Source organism: Neopsephotus bourkii, unplaced genomic scaffold (assembly GCF_033783945.1).
Source record: "Neopsephotus bourkii isolate Nb327-2 ecotype Australia unplaced genomic scaffold, CSIRO-AGI_Nbou_v1 NB_962, whole genome shotgun sequence".
In the NCBI taxonomy this organism is placed as follows: Eukaryota; Metazoa; Chordata; class Aves; order Psittaciformes; family Psittacidae; genus Neopsephotus; species Neopsephotus bourkii.
In genome coordinates this window covers 9,365,512-9,386,887 of record NW_026901456.1, presented here as the reverse complement: position 1 = coordinate 9,386,887, position 21,376 = coordinate 9,365,512, and the positions used below count along the sequence as shown (strand labels likewise).

Sequence of the window (21,376 nt, the reverse complement as noted above, 5' to 3'; positions counted from 1 at the left end):
AGAAGCCTGCTGTTAGCAGCCATTTAATCAGGAGTAGTAATGGTACCCTCAGCAGGGGATAGGAAGGGATAGGCATTTATGCCAGTTTCACTGAAATCCATGCAGAAGAGAAAGAACAAAGAACTAAAAAAATAAGCATCACTGTAGGAGGAGTAACCACTTTTACACACTTCCATTAGCTATGCTGGACATGGAAAACAAAACAAGAATCTCAGAATAAGGTAACAGAGGAGGGTAAGCTTTTTTTTTTTTTAAAGGTGTCTGTATACAAAGGCAAGTAGCATGACAGAAAAATAAGAGGAACCAGAAGTACCTGCCCACAAAGGGGATTTCAACATTGTAAGTTTAACTGAAACACAGCAGGGAAGTGAAACTGAATAGGAGAGGGGCTTGATATTAAACATCAAGTTGATCTGCTTTTGAATTGCTTTATGGTGCTTGCAATATAAACAGTTGGGATAGACACACCTTACTCTGTCATGAATCCTTAAGAGCAAAGTTGAACAACTGTAAACATAGGAGCAAAGCAATGCTATAAAAACTGCCAATATCTTAATACTACTGAAGCTAAATGAGCCACAGAAACAGTGCAGAGTAATACAGTGCCACTTTTATGACTATTGTGCATATGCTGGTCAAGACTGAGAAGACTATATGGAAGAAAACATCAGTAACAGCACTGAGAAAGTGCCAGTTAATTTTAAGAAGACTCAGCTACTTCCAAGTCTTTACCAAATTTTCATAGTCTGAGACCTAGATGCCAAGAAACTGGCATTGAGGAAAACAACATACAGAGCAAGGGATAAACACTTGTTCAACCTTAACACGCAGCTTTCAAAGCTATACAGACAATGCAGTTATTCCAATGGGGAGTGATTATTTGCACCAACTATTGGCTGTAGACAACTGTCTGCACATTTTTACTTAATGCAGAAAATGGTAAGTGAATGCAAATTTCTTGAGCTCAGACTGATGCAAGTATTGAGGAGCTGTCTCCAGTAGGCACTGTAATGGATAGCTTTATACTCCCTAGGTCCTGGAAGACTTGGTGCAAACCTAGTTTGATAAGAATAAACAGGAAGAGACACACAGTTCTCCGCACAAAAAGTTTTATTTGTTTTAACAAAAGCACAGTTTTTAACAGCAGCATTCAATTAGGAACACTTCTGCCTTCTGAAGTGTTGCCCTTGAAGAGTTCTGAATGCTTGCTGATCTAAAACCACCCATATATAGCCCAGAATGACAGACAAGTTTAGCCAAATCATACACTGCTTCATTCTGAGAGGTTATCACAACTCTCCCTACTTCCATGGTGTAGTACAAATGGAACAGAGCTTGCCAATGAAGGGTTACCATACAGACATCACTGTACAAGCTTCCCCCTTTATGTCTGTGATTGCAGTCCAGATCTGAAAGGACAACACTCCCCAGCTATTCCAGGCCTAATCTTCTCAAATTGAAACTGCCTGCTTCATTGCTGTATGGCTGGATATGGTGCACAAATGAAGCCCACAAGTTTTAGTGCTGCTCAAGAAACAAGAGATCCAGCTGGTATCAGCACTCAAGCCATTATCTTACTCCTCCCCAATTATTTCTAATCACTTCCTGTATGTAAGCCATACTATGTGTAGCACATTAAAAAAAAATCATACCTATAAATAGCTCCTCACTACTTTCTTCTCTAAAAAGAATTTCCCTAACTGTACAGCACACACACGTAGCTCTCCATCTGAACTAAAAGAAGGCAAACTAATGGTTACACAGACAGCAGTCATTAACTGCTGCCTGACAGCCACTCACACTCAGGTGGCTGAACACTTCAATCCCTTGAACTTTTTTTTCTTAACTAGTCTCAGATCTACCTTGGCTCTGAGCTCTAGTTGACATTGGCTGGATCCCTTGTGTGATATCACTGGGGCAGGCAGCAATTGGACGTCTACTGCATTGTCTTCTTCAGAGATGTAAGGGAGGTAACTTGACCAAAGGAAAAAAAAAGCCACAACCAAAAAAACCCCCAAAAGTGAGTAGATAACCCTCCACTTCGTATTTCCAGGCAGCTGGAAACCCAGCAGACAATGTAGCTGTTGCTTAACAAACACAGAAATCTACATTGTATGCCAGGTTCATGCCCCAAACCTGGACAGTCTTCTCATACAACTGACAAGAGGGGAAAAAAAAGAAAACAAGAACCACCTGTGCACATCACAGTACATTTGTGCACATCACAGTGCATTTTCTCTCCTAATGAGTAGCAGTTACACAATAAGCCAAAGTGCCTGTTTCAACACCTATCCTTTTCAGAAGAGGTTAAAGATTGTTCACTGAAAAAGAGTGAAGTCCAGCTGTCTTCTTAGCTCAAGTCTGCAAATAGACTCATTGATTTGGACTACAACAAGCCCCAGCACTAGGCTATAGAAAAGACTGTTACTTTCCAACACACAACACCCATCAGTATTTAATCCAATCCTCACAGTGAAGTAGATCCAACAGATATCCCATCTTTTATTTGGGGCCACACCTCAGGCATTAACTTGTTAACTCTGTGAACTTGCTCTGCACCCAGGAGGGAGGACAAAAATCCAACGAAAAGTCTAGATAGAAGACAGGAGATGTCATCAGAGACCCAGTAGCCAGATGTAGCTGCTGATTGTAAAGACAGAATCTACACTGACTACTGAGCGATTGATGGGCAACTACATGTTCTGGGTTGACCGATCCACAGCATTAATCCAATATGACCTGCAAAAATAATTAGGAAAAAAAGTAATCAGTATATGAAACAGTTCTGTAAATAAGCCTTCTTAAAGAATTTTCTACAGTTGCTATTGCACAGGTTTCTTGCAGACAGTAAACAGAAAAGTCTGTTGCCAGAACAGTCACCTCAGGTATGCAGTCATTAGCTTTTATAGTTAATAAGTACTTGCAGTGTTCTTGTATCTTTATTCTGAAATAACCTGTTTCATCCCCACATATTAAAGATGTGCTCCCAAAAGCTCACAAATGTGAGGCAGAACAACAGCAGAACCAAGTTAACTTAAATTTCTCCTTAATCCTCAAACAATATTATGCAAGATATGAATTATTCAAAACCAGGCTGCTCTTACCCTGTCAGAAAGGACATTCAGTAAATAAAAATAAACGTGAAGGCACAGAGGTAATCCTGAAATGGTGAAATGCATCCCACATCACAATGTGAAAAAGTACAATTCCTACATAATCCAGCAGATAGAAGGATGGGAGCTGCTTAGAGTTAACTTCTATTAGAAATCAGTGAACCATTTCAAGTCTTTGCATAAAAATTTCCATTCATAGCAATTTGAAAACCCTTCACCTCTGCTGTCAAATGAAGGCATCCCCGTTCCTCTCCACCAGCTCAGAAACAGCTATAGCACAGCACATCTAAGAAAAATCCCAATGGACACTTCCCTAGGTTGGCCTTCTGATGGTGACTGAAATATACCCTAAGAAACCCCTTGAAATTTTTGAGTATCCATTAAGATTTACTGACTTATTTCTTACAACATAAAAGACAAACAAAAAAACCAACCATCAAGTAGAACTGCTCATTAAGTATCTCAAGTATTTATTTAAATAAAAATTTTGTCTGGGAACTGGTGAAACTTTCAGCTTTAGTAACAGAGTATTTTAAAACTATCACAGGCCTGATAAGTGTGGTTTTTTTTTTTTTAAACACATAACCATAACTAACTGTAATGGTAAGAGCATTTTTATGTATTTTTAATAATTTTTAAAGCAGCTTTACCACTAATCTTTGACTCTTTGACTAGAGTATAGCAATAATATCCATGATTAAAAGACTGATCTATTGGAAAAGAAATAACTGGAACAGCTTTCTCTCATATATTTCTGGAAAAGAGTGGTAGCTGTTATGCTCCCAGTGTAGGAGAAGCACAGCGTTTATTAAGCATGAATCAACATTATTTAATTCACATACAGTACCTATGCTAACCTCAGGAGCTTGCACACCTGCCAGAAGCTTGCCAGGAATAAAGTATGTAATGCTGAAGCATTGGAGCAGCAGCACTGAAGCTGGGAAATGAATACTGGCATTTCTTTGCTAAAGAACTCACCTCAGTGATTTGCATAACTCATTTAATGCAGCCTGTCCAGTTCTCTCTTCTTCTGTAGGCAACAGTTTTGCACTTCCCTGGCTTCAATCCTCCTCAAGACAAGCCAGCATAACCCTTTACTATATTGCCACCATGCTCCAGGCTAGGGCCAGCCATTCCCAGCTTCACCCTCAGTTCCAGCCTAGCAGCAAGCAGGAGGCAAGGGCCATCCTACCCTATACCATGTACAGGGACAGAGCTTTTCCACCACTGGCACTTCTAGCTTGTGGCTGCCCAGGGAAGCCAGAGGGAATATCTCCTCTTTGACCTTCAATCAAGCAGGCTTTTGGAGTAAGCTGGAGAAAGTATAGTCACTGTGTCTTCAAAGAGAAGCCAAAAGGTTCAGACATTAGATTTACAAGACTCTGTTATAAGTGTTACTTTTAAATTATATATTTTTTTTTAATTTAATGAAAGAGCTTCTGATCTATTATCAACTATTCAGTCATTTGTGAGTTTTAGCCAGATTCCTTGCAATTAAGAGGAGCAAGGGGAAGAGCAGAGCCTTTAATGAAGACATCACCCTCTGTCTTGGGCAGGCCACGCTGAGGGGCAGCCACCAGGCAGCACTTCTTCACCACCCTGACTGCTGAAGCAGTGGGGTGTGCCTGTGTACCCCCTACAAGAGAAAGTCAAACCCCACAGGAAAAAAAAGGAGGTTTTACTTCAAGTTCGGAGCTCTTGAAAAATAGGAAAGGGAGGCGGTTTGTGAACATCTCAGACCTGGGAGTGCTTCACATGTATGTCAAGTGAAGTCTCAAGCTGTACCATAACCCTGGGACATGAAGCCTGAGATCCAACTGAGCAGTGTCTGGGTTTGATATTTGTGCAGAGAGAAGTCTTACTGCTTCATGAAAGCAAAAAATACCAAGTTATTGAGGAAAAAGAACCATCAGCTGTCATATGTAAAACCCATGGGTAAAGCTTTTGACACTGGTGAACTGTACTAATATGAAGGTTTATTGCCAAAAATATAAGAGGCAACTGCATACCTCACCAGATCTAGTAAAATTTAGGAAAAACTACTCTTCTGGATGTGTATTGTGCATCAAGGCAGGTGACAAGCACACTCAGGAACTCTTAACAGACTCATACCTTTACTTGCTGAACCAAGATATGTTTAATATGACTGAATGATCTTTAAGTAGATCAATCAAGGCAAGAAAGGTCTCCAATGCATTCATGATTATCCATTTTCCAATTTGAATAAAGTCAGTAACTCAAGTTTTTAATCAAAGCCCTAGCTATTGAATTGACAGTAAAGAGAACAAACAGGTCCTCATCAACCAGTTTTGCTGTGGGATAGTCTCACATCATGGGTTAATAATATTTTAAGCATAGGGATAGCACTGGCAAGCATTAAAATTTGTAATGAAGAGGGAAAAGCTGTTCAGTATAAAGACCAAGGAAAGTGGGGAAAAAAGAAGCAAAATACCAGTTATTTGGGTTTGAAAAATAGTTATTCCCATGAAGTTGAATTTGATAATATTTTTTGTTCTGGACAGCACTGCCACAAGTGTCAAATGAACCAAACACAAATAAATAGTTGCTGTTTTACTAGTTTGATTAGAATCTATATTGTGATATTTGTAAGTGGGGCAGGTGACGTTTTCAGTAAAAAAGTGACTACCTGCATGTTAGCTTCAATAACTTTCCAAACAGAAAGCCAGCCAGCACCTCTGCAAGTTCAGAGCTGACTGTTTCACAGAGATTTAATAACGCAATCATAAGGGACAGCCAAAACACTTATATTTCAGTGCACTGACACTGTAACTGAAGAAATATTTCTCCATGCTTAATGCACAATACAATGGCATTTCAGTGTTTACCAAGCATGCCAAGAACTTCTAATTTCCTAATATGAACTCAGGCAAGGAGCCACTATTTCTTAAGTTCTGACTTAAGTAAAACAGATCAGTGCATTGTTTCAACCAAGTAGGCATACACTTTATAAAAGGAAATGCACTTTATAAAGGAAATGCATAACTGTGGAGTTCAGCTATGTTTCGCAATATGCACTACTTAATGAAATGGAAAAGTTAACCAAAGCAGTAACATCTTTTTTTAAACCCCACAATAATGATACAGAAGGTGAAACCAACATTAAATACAGGTGTTCAATTAAAACACATTCTTACACACATGAATTCCTCTGCAGTTACATAATTATGCCACAGCCAGGATATCTCTGCAGCAAAGCATGATTTCAGTGATCCCAGCTCCTGCATACCTCAGACCCTGTGACTGCAGTGGTCAAGCCCATTCAGACCAGCTGATGGTCACTTGACTCTGCACTATTTATACATCGCTCCATTAAATGAAGCTTCTGATTGGGCTGAACAGATTTACAAAAATCCTGCCCAAGACATTTTTTTAAATTGCTTTGCCAGAGCACACTAGTATGAGCAAGTCTAGGGAGGTAAAAGAGTTGGCACAGCCTTCTAAAACAACTTCCTAAAGGCAAAACCACCTGCATTCTCAGAGGCCAACTAACTAGGTTGTTTTTAAACTTAATTGCTGATAAACACAAGCACAGTTACCTTCAACCAGGACCTATTTTTGAGTTAACTTCACAGTCTTTGAAGGATTTGTTACAAACAGATAAAAAAGCTGGCTAAGTTGTAAAACCCCAAAAAGGATGCTGTAAATAAAAATTGCAAAAATTGCACCCCCCCCCCACCCCCGATCAACTCTAAGTTACACAGGCATAAATACATTTGATACGGAGTTAAGCAAACTGTTCACTGAAATTGATGGAATAATGAATAACTGAGCCTACAGCTTTGAAGAGTGGCATAAAGCTTCCATGGAAGGGTATTAGGCATGAGCCAATGTTCCAAAGCCAGAGGCTTCCGTATGCTAAGTAGTAATTAACTTCCTTTCTACAATATGCATTCAGTTGTCACCTATTGTTAGTAAGTGCTCATACGCCAGTGTGTTGTAACTGTCCACTGGATGATAATTTGAGAAACTGAATTAACTTACTCACCAAATCTCAATTTTATGAGCAGAAAGGCATGTAAAGAGAGTAGACAATGACAGTGAAGTTCCTGTTTAGGTTCATGTGTTAAATAAATACTTTTCCAGAGGATTTCAGCTCAGTTCTTTACAAGACATATGGAAGGTAGCCTTCTGCTACCTTGCATTACAGAAACACAGCTAGATCTGTTTGTGTGGACACAAACCCAGTGTTTCTAAGCTTCAGGCAGGGTTACAGCAAGGAGATTACCAAAACAGTAAGGAGGTGGGAAGTGAAAAAAACCACCCATATTCCCCTCCTTTCCCAGCCTGTGTGCCCCTGGGTTCCCCTTTAACCCACACCTATGCAGCACCCTGAGTCACACACTGTTGGCAGCCCCCATGTCCAACAGGTTCGCCAGATTTACCACACACAGATGTTACAGGCATACATCAGAGTATAGTGCATATATGGAAGAGGCCCAGCCAGACATTCAAGAGCCACGTAGTTGACGCGCACAACGTATCAACACTGTTGTCGTAGAGATGCTAAGCAAGATTCACAAGTGCCAAATAATTTTATCAGATATTTAGCTATCTTTTTCTAAACAGCATCCATGCACCTTGCAACAGCACACCCACAGCATGCCAAATATTAACAATTTGACTAGCAGTCCAACCGAAACATGAATAGAAACTAAATGAGCCAAGCACAAAATACTGCAGATATGATTCATCTGAGATTAACACTAAACATTACTGAATTCTGATGCTGGCTGAAATTACTCAAGCCTCTCAATACCCCTACAGCACATAACCTTTAATGGCTGGGCTATGAAAACCCTACTATGTCCTTACTATGCCACTTAATTCAAGCTACCACGCAGTGTAACCTTACACAGATCTCAGTTTGCATGGAAAATAGGGACCCTAATCTTTGGCAACTTCATTTATTCATGCTGGGTACCTATGTGCAGAGAATATCAGCAAAAGAAAATATCAATGTGAAATGGCAACCTAGTGAATAAGTAAAAGCATGCCAGGAATGAGACAAGTCTGATCCAGAAGTCAGATAACAAGTTGAGTGGCAGCAATTCCTAAGACTAATTCCCAGCACTGACAGCGAGAACCTTCTGTATACTCCTCAAGGACCTCCTTTAAAGATAATTACTCTTCCAAGTGCAGTTAGTACTTACTTCAGAGGAGAACAGCATTCATGTATTACTTGAACTGTGCAATATAACGCACTTGATTATTCAATTATGGAGATGATGTTACAAAGCCACCTGGTCCTGTATCACACCCTATGCAATAGAAGGGTGGTGAATATAAACTTGTTGACTGTTCTGTGCCCCACCCTCTGCTCCTAGTCGCCTTCCTGTGAAGTGAATTCAAATGGGGGAGGTAAACTAGCCCCCCACACCCCCCTTTCAACCAAATGTAATATGTAGTTTACTACATTTATGCCATGAAATTATAATGTTTCCAATCACCTTACTATTCTAGGAGGAAAATAAGTCTGCACCCCTAAGAAGTGGATAAATTAGGGAAAGATACAATGACTATCTAGATACAAATTTTAAACTTATCAGTTGTGAGCCTGATTGTAGGATGAGGAACATGGACTACAGGCATGGTTTGGGCATTGTTTCGCCTCATTACTCAGAGGGACTGGCTTTCTCCTTCTGACACATGCAGTTGACAGCCACCTTCCTTCCCCTAGTAAATGCTAGAACTATCCCACCAAGAGGGAGAACAAGTCCACCTAAGATGTCAAACCAGTTATGCGGCAGCAAGCTTTACTCTGGAAACTCAAGGGGCAAGTTACTTTACCCACATACAAATTAAGAAAATGCAGAGTCTACAACAAAAAGTAGTGTTAAGGTGGATATCTAAGGAGTTATTAGGGAGTATTAAAGCCCTTAGAAGCCTGGAAATCTGACCAGAAGACCCAGATTACAGTACAGATGCAGTTAAGGTCTTCAGAAACTTTGAAATTAAACCACAATCAGTATTCTAGGTAAGTGTTCTCCAATTTTATATTTTTTTTTTAAAGATGAAGCACCTTACAACAGCAAAAACTGAAGATCTCAATTTAAGTGTTAAGCGATCTTTACAAGAAAAATCTGAAAGCCTGGGACACATTTTATTTTGCCTGAAGATTATCACTTGACAAAAGCATGCTACTATGCCAGAGACCTAAAGACGTATGTTTATTCCACAGCTCAAATGCCTTTGCTTCTTTCAGACCAGCACAAGAACAAGTACAATGTGCTAAGAAGCTTCACAAAATAAATATCTATTCAACAGAACCAGGGCTAATATTTACTGGTAGTAAATGTGCATGAAATAATACACACCAGCAGGTCACACAGGTTACAAACACCAATTCACACAGCTCTAGGTAGGCTATATTCTACATGCAACTTAAGAGAAAGCAAATACAGTGATGTGCAAGGGACAGCAGCCTCAGTGCCGATACTGAATTTCTTATTCCAGATTTGTACTTCCAGGCATGCTGTGGAAGAAGTCACACAGCTCTAGCTTTACAAGTTAACTCCTCTGCTGGTTAAAACATACAATTGATCGAGGGTCCACAGCGAAATGAGAAGATTATGTCTTACTCTACCAATCACTTAAATGATGACCCCCTGCCCCTTCCCTATATATAAATATACAGATATGTACAAACACTTGCACTGGAATGATGAGGTAAACATGGACAAAAAGTGCACTAGCAGGAGAGACAGATGGCTGTCAGTACTACTTTACCTTCTTTAAGCATTTAAGCAGAAAGACCTATTTGTACCCAGGACTTTACTACATGGGCCATCAGCCGAGTTGTTTAATAAGCTATTAACATTTAAGTGACATATGCAAGTCAAAGCCAGACTGCTTACTGCCCTCTCGTGCCTGACATCATACAGGTAATAGGAGGTAGGCTGCATCCATCACTGCAAAAAGCACTCTGTAGGTACTATTAATCAGTCAGCTTTTAAAAATGTCACAGTAAGGTAAAAAGGAACAGAAGTCTGGGGTAAATCTCAATGCAAGAGATGCTGGCAGTACTACTACAGCTGCTGCTAAATTAAAGGCTACCTGTAACACAAAGATGACTTTGGTGTGGTTTAGCAACCTAACACTAGAAGAGAGAGATAAATGGGATACTGAAGAAAATATAGAAAGCCACAAAATTAACAAGTCAAAAAGTATGTGTGACCACACAGTAGTATGATGATTTATCACCTTCTCAGAAAAGGTAAACACAGAACCTGGAAGAAAAGACTGAACTTGTGGAAATAGTTGCTGCAAGTGATACAACTACCACGATACAGAATACGAGAGACACCAGCTGGAGAAGTATCTTTTCCCACAGTAGATATACACTTCAGGCTGTTGTACCCACTCAGAATCTTGCAAAGATTATCTTCCAGTTTTTCCATAACATGAACTGGTTTTAGACCATCTCCAGGAAAAAAAGACAAAAAATAGCCAAGGACTGTCACTGTCTAAAATTTAACTGGAAAGAACCAAAAGGTAGCTCTTGAAGTATCCAGTTCATCACTGTGAGGTACCTCAGGAATATTCAGAGATTCAAAAATATAACCACAACAGACAAATGGGAAGCAGTATCATTCTTTGCTAAGTCACCTTAGAACGAAGGCAGCAAATACATTCAGGGCAGGCAGAGACTATGGTGGCGGGAATTCACAGTACTAAGAAAGAGATGAAGACTAGTAGACCACTGGGTTTGAAAACGGGCACGTGAAGGGAAATCCTGAATGGTACAAAATATCAGTAGTATTTAATCTTGTACGAATTGCTAATAGGTTCAGGTTATGATAGGGCAGTAGACTACACTAATCAAAGTGGTTTCAGTTTTTAACGGTATATTAAACAGTATTATATACAGTATATTAGTATTATATACAGTATATTATCAACAGTACACTAAACCAAGGCCTTTTTTAATCAGGCCTACTCCAAATCAATACCTTTCTACCCCAAAGGGCTTTTTCATTACTAAAAATACAGCATGAAGTTATAATAGAGTATACTCTGAAGGTAGTTTTAAAGACCAAGCATCCAAGCAGGACAGACAGGATAACCAATTAAACAATAAACCTTATTGTACACGTAAATGCTATAAATACTTCAAAAGCACAAAACTCAAAGCCAACTCAGGAGTTAAGTATGAATTAGCAAGCAGACGATACAGACCAACCACTTCACATTTGCATTTGCGTCAGTATTGTTAGTGAAGATGGCACTTCAGAACAAAGACAGTTTAACAAGTGAGGTGGTCACCATCTCTCTACAGCTGCAAGACATACTGACATAAGTATGCCAGTACACATTTTGTTTGTTTAAAATAAATAAATAAGTGGCAGCAAAGTTACCTGAAGAAAGTTACATCCACTGCAAAATAAACTATTTAGTCAGGTATGCTTTAGATCCAGTATTGCGATTAAATGTCATCTTTGAAGCAAAACCTCTAGAACAAGATTCTTATTCCAGGTCATGATGACATTAAGAAACTTAAACATGGCCATATTAAATTTACATCTCACACTGTGTACTTTCATTCATATCAGATTGAGAAAAAGGAAAGAAGTCTTTGAAGTATAATTCCAATTTAAAATTCTAACTATTCACACATTTTTAAAACACCAGGTAGATTTGCCCTGAGAAACCATTTGGTGAAGTCTAGGTACACCTGATATTTTGCAATGCACAGCAGTAACATGGGAACCACTGTCAAATAGCCAGTTCATTAATCCTCACTCTCTTCTAAAGGTGTGGGGGAAAGCCCAAACAAAAACATGCACATTAATACTTCTGATAGCCAGGCACTCTTGACTTTCCATTCTATGTCTGCTAATGGCATGATCAGCTTCAGACAATGTCTTCTTATCTCTCTACCTATAAGAGATTCACAATTACTGCTGTGGACATGTGAAATAAGGCACAAAATTCCTTTTTTCTGTCAAAAACCGTAAGGCAGGCTGAACACCATACAGAGTCACTCACCTACAACCTCTGGAGTTATTGATAACAAAGCTTTTCTACTCTAATTGGTTTCTACCTCTACAGTACAGTTAGCATTATGTATAACACACAGGTCTCCAGATAAAAGACCTGGAAGTTTTATTTTCCAACACACAAAGTATTTTGAACAGCATCAGCAGCATTTTCTTCTAAATGAAGTGTATGTTGCCATTTGGAGACTTGCTTCACTGTGCCACTGTAGTAGCCTTCTAAGGGCTCCCATGGCAAACATCTCCCTTTTGTTGGCAGAATGCCTCATCCAGCATCACTGGGTAACCGATGGGGAAATCCAGTGCACTATACAAATACAAACATCAGCACAAGATAACAATTAGATGGCAGAGTTGCACATTTCAGTAAAGTAGAGGAAGTCTATTAAAACAGTCGTTTTGGAGAAAACGCCATTCAGAGCCTAGATCCTGTTGTATTCATAGCTTGCGTAATCACAAGTAGCATATGTACAAAAGAAACCCCAAAACACTGCATAAGTCAGGAAGAACTGTTGTAATTTAAAATAACTGTTGTATTTTAAAATAAGCCATTCTAAATAGAGAAAGACTCAGAGTACCAGGTAAACATTTTGACTGAAAGTAACCAACCTGACATCTAAAAAAAAAAAAATAAAAGAGAATCCCTTTTAATAATTGATACCTTCAAGAGAACTTACTCATCTAAAGCTATATATTAAATGCTGGAGGTACAGTACAAGTAAAGTGGTTTGTACCACATTTTGCCATAACAACTGGGAAACAAAACTACAGGTTCTGGTGGGTTTAACTGCTTTTGGTATTACTTAAACGTGCTGAACAATTAAACATGGAATAAAATCTGTCAGAAGCTATTTCTAGCTACATGCCTAGCTGATGTACCACCAGTGGAGTAGTGAATCAGATGTACACAGACATATCGTATCATTGGAAATTCTCCTGAAAAAATAAATGGGCAATTAATCTCAAGGACAAGAAGCACAAACTGTGAGGGAAGACAGACTGAAGCAAACAAGCATTCCCATCCAGCACTGCTCAATTTCTGTTAGTGGTAGCACAGAGGAGTTCAGAGTTCACTTTCACAGTTGATGTGGGTTTCCTTTAAGATGCCTGGAAAATGACTATGTTGACCACATCCACATTCTGAAATACTTTTTTTGAGAACTCCCTAACGAAGCTTCAGCCAAAGGAACAGGAACTGACTCATTTGTACAGTACCCATCCACGGCACAGTCACTCTCAGATGCGTGCCCAAGATGCACGTGGGCAGGGATAAAGCAATTGAGATTCTTATTTTAAGAAATTTAAGTTAGGGATTTTGCATTGACATGCCAACACTCTACATAAAGGTGTGCTCACAAAGAATTTTTATCACTACATGCTGCCAATGTCAGTACCAGCTCTACCACTGCTGTTCTGAACACATTTATACACAGAACTGAAGACTGAGCTGTGCTCAAGACCATTAGTACTCCACAGTATTTACTATTAGCAACTCAAACTGGCCGTGAACAAAGAGATGTATGAGCTAGCATACTATTACAACCTGTACAAAGAACAAAAAAACAAACAAACAAAACAGAAACCAACACCCAAGTGTATCATTTCAAATGAACTTGACTGTATATACTGTGAATCACTCAATCCTAGTTATGTTTTACTGCAAGATAAAACAGTTCTGAAAGGGAAACCTGAAGGATTCAGCAAATTGTTCCAACATTTCCAATTCACTTGTCAATCTTCAGAGCATAACAAAACAGTATGCAGTGAAGGATGCTCTTTACAGGACTTGCATACTACCAACTATCACTTTGCGGCTGTTAGCTATGTATAGACTTTCAGAAAACAAGCATCCCATTTAAAAGTCAACTTTCTACAAAATAGGTCACTAAGGTAATAATGACACTAAGTCTTTGTTTAAACCCACTGAAACTGCACTGAATCATTTCCCTGAATAACATCATAATGAAGTGGGTGTATTGTTTTAAAATCAAGGTGTCTAATAAGTAAGATTTTAGCAATTTTTACTATCACTATACCCCAAAAGCATAAGACTTATCTCCTAAATTCTATAAAAATTGCACTTGCAAGATGCCCAAGAAGCATCTCCGCACCAAACCAGGTAGGGAAGGTAAATATGGATCCTTTGGTCTGACTACAGAACTACATTGCTCAGGATATCCATTAGAACCTTCGCTGTTTGTATCTGATTGGGCTTCTGAATGCAACCCTTTGAGAAAAAAGGTTAACCTGACATCCCAGGATAGTTCCCCCTAATGGTTTTGGCTCTCCAGACTGTCACAAAGAAGCAGCTTTATCTAAAACATACAAGTGTTTTGTTTTGGTCTTGTGTCCTGTGTCCATCCTTTCCCCCCCCCCCCCCCACGAATACTTGACTAAGCTTTCCTGCCCATATCTAGGCACTTTTTAATTGATGTGTTCTTATGTGGTATTGAATTGCATACTACTCCTCTACCACAGAATTACAAGCTCTTAACCTCAGCCAAGAAGTCAGAAAGTTCCAGTAGGACAATTCGGCAGGCAGGAGAAGTATATTGAAAGTATTCAAGCTGATCTGGTTATAATATCTGAAGTTACACATTATCAAAGGGGCATTCTGGCTACCATGTGCACCTCTTTGGGTAGATACTCTCAGTGAAGATACAGCACTCTGCTTGTCAGTACAGCTTTTTTTTTTTTTTATCCCCCTCCATAACAGATCAGATAAACTAGCAGGTATTCTGTGCTTAACAGGAGAGCAAGACAGGCCACGCCATTTCATGGTTAAGAGGCAATTACAGATTTCTTATTCAAGTATAATGCCACCTTCTGTACTCATTTTCTAGTATATGATACATGTATCTTTCTCACAGGAATTTTTGCTGTGTAACAGTTCTACAAAAATATATAATTTCCAAGAAAGAGACATCTAGGTAGGATAAGTCATAAGAGGATTCTTTTGTGGCATAAGAAACAAGTGGTACATTTCAGTTTATTACATAAAGGTACCTCCTACAGTAACCTCACTGCTATTACTAATGTAGCTATTAGAAGACATCGCCTTTCATGTTCAAAAGTGAACCATTCCTTCCCACTGTTCTGCTGACTGAAATCGGCTATACAAAACCAGCAAGGCAGTTGCAACCTTAAGCATCACCCTGACTTCAATGTACTTTCACCAAGATTGCATACGGATTTAGAATCCTAGATGTTATGTTCATTCTTCTTACAGCCATAAACCAGTTCTGAGAAAGCACTTTGGTTTTCTGAATATGAAGTAAGATTTCTGCCTCCTCCAGCTTCTGTATTACAGAAGGTAAGCAAGACCTGTTTAATATTCCTCAGCTAACAGTTTCTAAGCAGTTCCTGAGAGGCAAATGATTGCCCAGCTAAAGTGGTGCCACTATTAAGAGTCAAGCTCAAACTGCACCTTTTTGACCAAGGATAGCATTTTTATGTTCTGTGTAGACAGAAAGTGTGGGTACCATCAGTCATTTCAACCTCTCAGCCATCCAAGCATCAGAGTTGTCCTTCTGAGCTGACAACAGCAGTGGAGACAGGCCAAGCAGTGGCATTCAAGTAGACAACTCCCTTAAAAGACACATAAATGACAGACAACTTCCACCAAAAGTTTGCCCACACTAGGCAGCAGAGTGGAAACAAAGCTGTCACTTGACTTCCAGTTCCTCACCCCAGCCACAAGTCACATCCTCTTGTATACTTGCAGTAACAGTTACTCCCAAGCGTTAATGACATTGCACAGCAGTACAGTGTAGCTGACATCTAATAACCAAACGTCAAAAACCTTTTAAGGATGCTCAGAAACCAGAAGAAAAATTCTCTTAAGCAAGGATCAGGGCAGTTCCCCTATAAAACAGTTTAATAATTTCACAGGTCATACCATAGTTTTTCTTCCTCCAAGAGCACCACCATTCCTAACACCCTACTCAGGCTCTCCCTATCACAACTCCAAATACTATTATGCAATTTATGTAGCACAACATTTCCTATAGTTTCCGGAAGAAAGGATAAACATTGGATTTCATCCTCATTCCACAGCTGCTTTTGGGGAGGAAGGCCTCCCATCCACTCCTTCCTCCCCTAAGGAATTTCACAGGAGGGGCAGGGCTCTCCCAGCCAGGGCTCCAGCCTAGCTGCAGCAGTCCCCCCTGCAATGTGCCTACTTCAGCTGCCCCCTGCCAAACTCCACCAAGCCACATCAGGCATTTTGCCTGCACATTGCTTCTTGCAATGAAATACCTGCCCATTTAGGGAGCTGGCAACCTGAAGGCTGGCTTTGCTGCCATTAGAGGTAAGTTGGAAGTGCCAACTGTTTACAATAATCTTCTCATTCACTAGGGACTACATCAATGGTAGACTTCATTTTTGAGGCTCATTAGTAACCACAGTCCAAATTGATTATTACTAGCACACATACTCAAAGCACAACCAGTTCCAGCAGAACACTATTACTCATTTACTTTCTGAGAAATCAGCCCTTCATCAAGCACAAAAAATACCCTCAAGCTTTTGAAGAGACATATTCAACTGATTTAGAAAGAACTGCACACCAAGAAGTGATTAGTGTCACTGATCATTAATGGCTACATTGATAGTATTTATATATTATGCCTCATTAATTAATTCAAAAGCATAACTTTGGGCAAGGATTTGAAGATTCAAAGAGTTAAGTATTTGTTAATGCTACATGAGGATCTCCCCCATGCAAAGGTTATCATCTTACTAACTAGTTAACTTGGTGAGAACTTTTCCAACTTGCAACTTTTGCCTGAAAGTTTAATCTTCCCATGTGTTAACTAGTTTAAGGGAATAACTCAAAAGAGACCAAATTTTCAATTATTTTAATATCTTCGGATGCCTCCTGAAACAATCAGGACACTCAAGTATCCTATCTCATAATATTGCTGAATTTTTTCATCCTTTTTTACTGATTTGCTATCACACAAACTTTTCTTTTCTGCTTGCAGGTGGATACTGGCACGTATCTCCTGGTTTTAATACAAAATCAGGAATGTTCATATATTCACATGATCATCCCCCATTCAAAGCATTCAAACACCATTCTGAAAAGTGCACCTCTAAATGCTGAACCTTCCTTATCACAGTATCATACCTTTTAACTGAGCCTGAAATTTACTACAAAAGTATAACTTGGTTCTTTTAAATATTTTCAGTGTTATTCAAGATTTTGTTTAATGCCTGTTCCCCCCCCAGTACAAATTAAGAAGACAAAACAAGCCCTTCAAAACCACTACTTCAAGTATTTTTAGTGAACATATAGACAGCAATTTCTAATAGAAACTATTTCATGTTTATTGCCCAACCACACACTTGTTAGGCAAAGGCAGCAAAAGATTAGTAAAATACAAATATTTAATTATTCACAAGTCATCCAGACCTGTGATGTTTCCCTTAAGGTGTAAACAGCTGGCTGCAAAATTCAGACCAGATGTTGCTCTTAAAATCAGCATTGATTTATAAACATGCAGTTTCACCATGACCAAGACAGCTACAAATTGCACAGCCCTATGCACCTATTAATAGTAGATATTTCTGACTGTGAAGAAAAGTGAAACATCTGGTTCAAGATGATTATGAAACAGATAAATCTCATCACACAATAACTACAGAGCAGCAGAGGCCAATATGTAAGAAGGAACCCAAATGTCTGCAGAAAGATACTCACACATGCATTAGACAGTTATTGTAAAGATGGAGTTTAGAATGACAATTAAAAGGCCAACAATTCTTTTTAAATGTTGACTTTAACTTTTATAATAATTTAACATTATTAAAGTTATTAGAGAATAACAGAAATCTCCAGATTCACTGGGAGAGTTGCATCACTGTTGAGTACTGAAAGCAAGCATGTACTGTTGTAATGCAAATAAGCATTTACATGTCCAGAACAGTTTTGGGTTTTTTTTTCCCCTCCCTCATCTACAGAGATCTTCAGAGACAACTAGAAATTATCAGCATGGATGCATGCACTAATAAAAGTTTGGCCTGGCTCAGGACAAAGCCAAATGTTTTAAGTTACATGCATAGGACACTACATGGCTTCTGAATGTGATCGGCGAGATAACAGCAAAACCTGCAACAAAACTATTCTGGCCTAGAAAATTTTATTTCTTGAGTGAACATTAGAACAGATCAACCATTTTGTGCTCCAACAGAGAAATAAAACACATTTTAGGAGTAGCACAGAAGCTGAACAGAGGTATACAAAAAGTAGGCGAGTATTTCCATTTAGAAACATACTGCCTGCTCAGTGTTTCTAGATAACAATTCTGTTAGATCATCAGTTTCCCTGGTTCAGTACCCCACCTTATAATAGATGGTATGAGCTGTGCCACTATGCTGTTGGTTGGGGTTTTTTTGTTGTTCTTTTGTTTGATTTTTAAGACCAAAAAAAGAACTACAGCTTCTTTCCTAAACTTGATATCCAGCTGCTGTATACTATAGCAAAAGCTGAAAATTCTCACCTTCAAAAAGAAAGACTCTCTAGAAACAGTAATTTCTAGGAGATTACAGGCAGTGCTCTCCTGAGAACCACAGCCAGTCCCACCTTTCCCAGTCTCTATTTAGGCCACAAAATGATCTTATTCATTGCAGGGGATGTAACAGTGCACAAGCTTATCAGCTTGGGGGAAAAAAGCCCCACAAAACCAAAACCACCAACAACAAAAGACAAACACACACACAAAGAACAAAAAACCTAAACAAACAAATAAAGAAATTAAAATAAAACCACCTGCACACAAAAGAGATTTAAACTTTTCTTCTTGGGCAAACACTTGCAGTTCAAATTTATCCCTAGGAGTAGTCAGGTTAGGCAGCATCTTTGTCTGGCAAGCCTACAGAAGGCAAGCTTCTCTGAAGGGAATTGTGTAAAATGCCCAAATCAGTTATCTTTAAGAAGAGGTCAGAAATGGAGCCATCAAGATTTGCTTAAAAACCGGTAAACTAACCCTTTGGGCAGGATGATGCACCAGAGAGCCTCTTATGTACCATATAGCTCTTTCTACACCCTCTATTTGTAGGTCATCACTTCATCATCAACTTCAAAGCCATACAGCAGCTCTGCAAGGTGTCTTGAGTCAATTCATTTTTAAACTTTGCTTCACCTATCTGAGCCATAAAACCAGATTTTCTGTCCTGTGACTTGAATTTCTAAGATACTGGTATTTATACCAGTAAATCACTTACTTAAATCTTTACTGCTCATCAGCTTTTATGAGCAATACCAGATATTCACAGAAATGAGCTGCTGATGATGTTCGGGCATTATGAACTGAACCCACTACAATTTCATTTATCATGTGCGTAGGAGACAGTAGTATTTAGCTATACACTCCACCTCAGTCTGCCCATCCAGCAGCTTAGTTTTAACCTTTTATTTTTTTAGTGTTGAGGAATTTCAGTAGGATATTTAAAGTAATATTAACAGCCTATCACAAGCCTATCCAAGAGCTACATCTCTTACATATGTATTTTGGAAGGTGTTACCTCTTTCTCACAAATCCCAAGGACCCAAGTAACATCAGCTCAATTTTTCAGCTCTTGTTGTGGTAATTTGTAAGAATAATCCCATGTAATAACTTGATCACCCTTCAAGAAAACTATTTCAGTCTATATTACGCTGCACTTCTAACAGGTAAAGGTGCAGAAGAACTATCTGCAGTTATCATAGTTACAGATGGGTGAACAAAATGTTCCTGCATTTATATAGAATAGCTTTCACATAAATAATCCAGTTTTCAAACCTCAGCACAGTTAGAACATAAAAGGGAAAAAATAACTTTGCTGCTTAAATCTGTAGTCAGGATAAATAAACTAAGAAGCAACTCCTTCCCTTTACTATATAATAAATGTAATATAACTTCAGAGATTGGAAACAAGCATCCTTTCATGTTAAAAGCTTCCCCTAAGTTAAGGCTATATAGAAGTTTAACAGCTAACCCCAAAAAAACAATTCCCGAGCAGAGGAAAGAGTAATGCTCTAAGAGGCGGTAAACCACAGCACTACCAAAAGCAATCCCCCACTGCCACACTTTTTTGGCAGGAGGTGAGGAGGGTGGTGGTGTATAATCTATTCAGACATTGAACTGACCTATGTAATCTAACCAGTTCAAGATGCTACAAGTTGGGGGGGGGCATACTCCATGCACTGGAAGTTTCCATAGGTCACTGAACCTCTTACACTGATTTCTTATCTTCCATCACTCAAAACTCTGTTTGGTTGGAAAAATTTATCTGTATCCAGGAGGTGTGTGTATGTGTGTGTGTGTGTGTATATATGTCACACAGGAGCAAAGTGTGACATGCACCAGCACATTAGCTAAGAATAATACATTAATAAGGAATCCAGAATTAGCTGTCATCCGACAATTATGGGTAACACTATTCAGCACTGTTGTATCACAGAGGTAAGCATCTTCGTACATACATACTGCTTTGCCATCCACACAATCAAGATATTTTATAGAATCCATCAACTGCTGAAGTACTGCTAAACAACTGAATAAGCCAAGGCTACAAGTGAACCAGCCACATAACCCTTTCAGTATGTAAGATGCCAGCTGACACAGACTACAGCTGCCACTGCAAAAAAAAGCTAGTTTTATGCACTGCTCATGCCTACCCTTCTCTACATCAGTAAAGCACCACCAATTGAAATGACTAATGAAAATTATCATTATGATACATAGAAAAATTTACTTGTGGCAATTTTAATTTCAGATTTCCCTCCCTCCCAGCATTTTGTAATTCCAAGTGTTTTCTTTTTGTAAGAAATTTTTTCATTACATATGCTCACAAAAAAGACAGCAAAAACATACTAACAGAATGAGCATAAAATGTGGTTTTGCATGAGAGCATATACTACAAAACGTAAGGGGTTTTTCTTAATGAATAAACTGGAACAGTCAACAGTATGACACAAACCAAAATACAAGTAACAGACAAGATCTAAACAGAATTAGACTGGAACATGTTTGTTTTATTCCCAAAAATTCAGTTTATGCTTAAATGAGCCAGCTTTCACCTCCTACAAGTATTACAAAACAGGTGAGTGAAGCCCAGTGGGAGGTGGCTGATCACTTCATTAATAGACAACAAATCAACTACAATTACGTTTTTCAGGCTTTGACTAGTTAAGCAGAATACTGTGTGCTTTTTATTTTTTGGGAGAGCAGGGGGAAGGGAACAGGGGGACCTCTGGCAAGAATG

The 21,376-nt window shown here is 38.9% G+C and overlaps 2 long non-coding RNA genes across 2 annotated transcripts in view; one reads left to right on the top strand and one right to left on the bottom strand.

The window, feature by feature from the left end:
- The window catches only part of LOC133215326 (uncharacterized), a 520,488-nt gene that overhangs the window by 188,071 nt on the left and 311,041 nt on the right, over positions 1–21,376 (top strand). The window lies entirely within an intron of this gene.
- Positions 2,682–21,376, bottom strand: part of LOC133215324 (uncharacterized) — an 80,631-nt gene continuing 61,936 nt past the window's right edge. The window contains exon 5 of the long non-coding RNA XR_009726382.1: positions 2,682–2,739. This is a non-coding gene — a long non-coding RNA (uncharacterized LOC133215324). The remainder of the gene's footprint in view (positions 2,740–21,376) is intronic.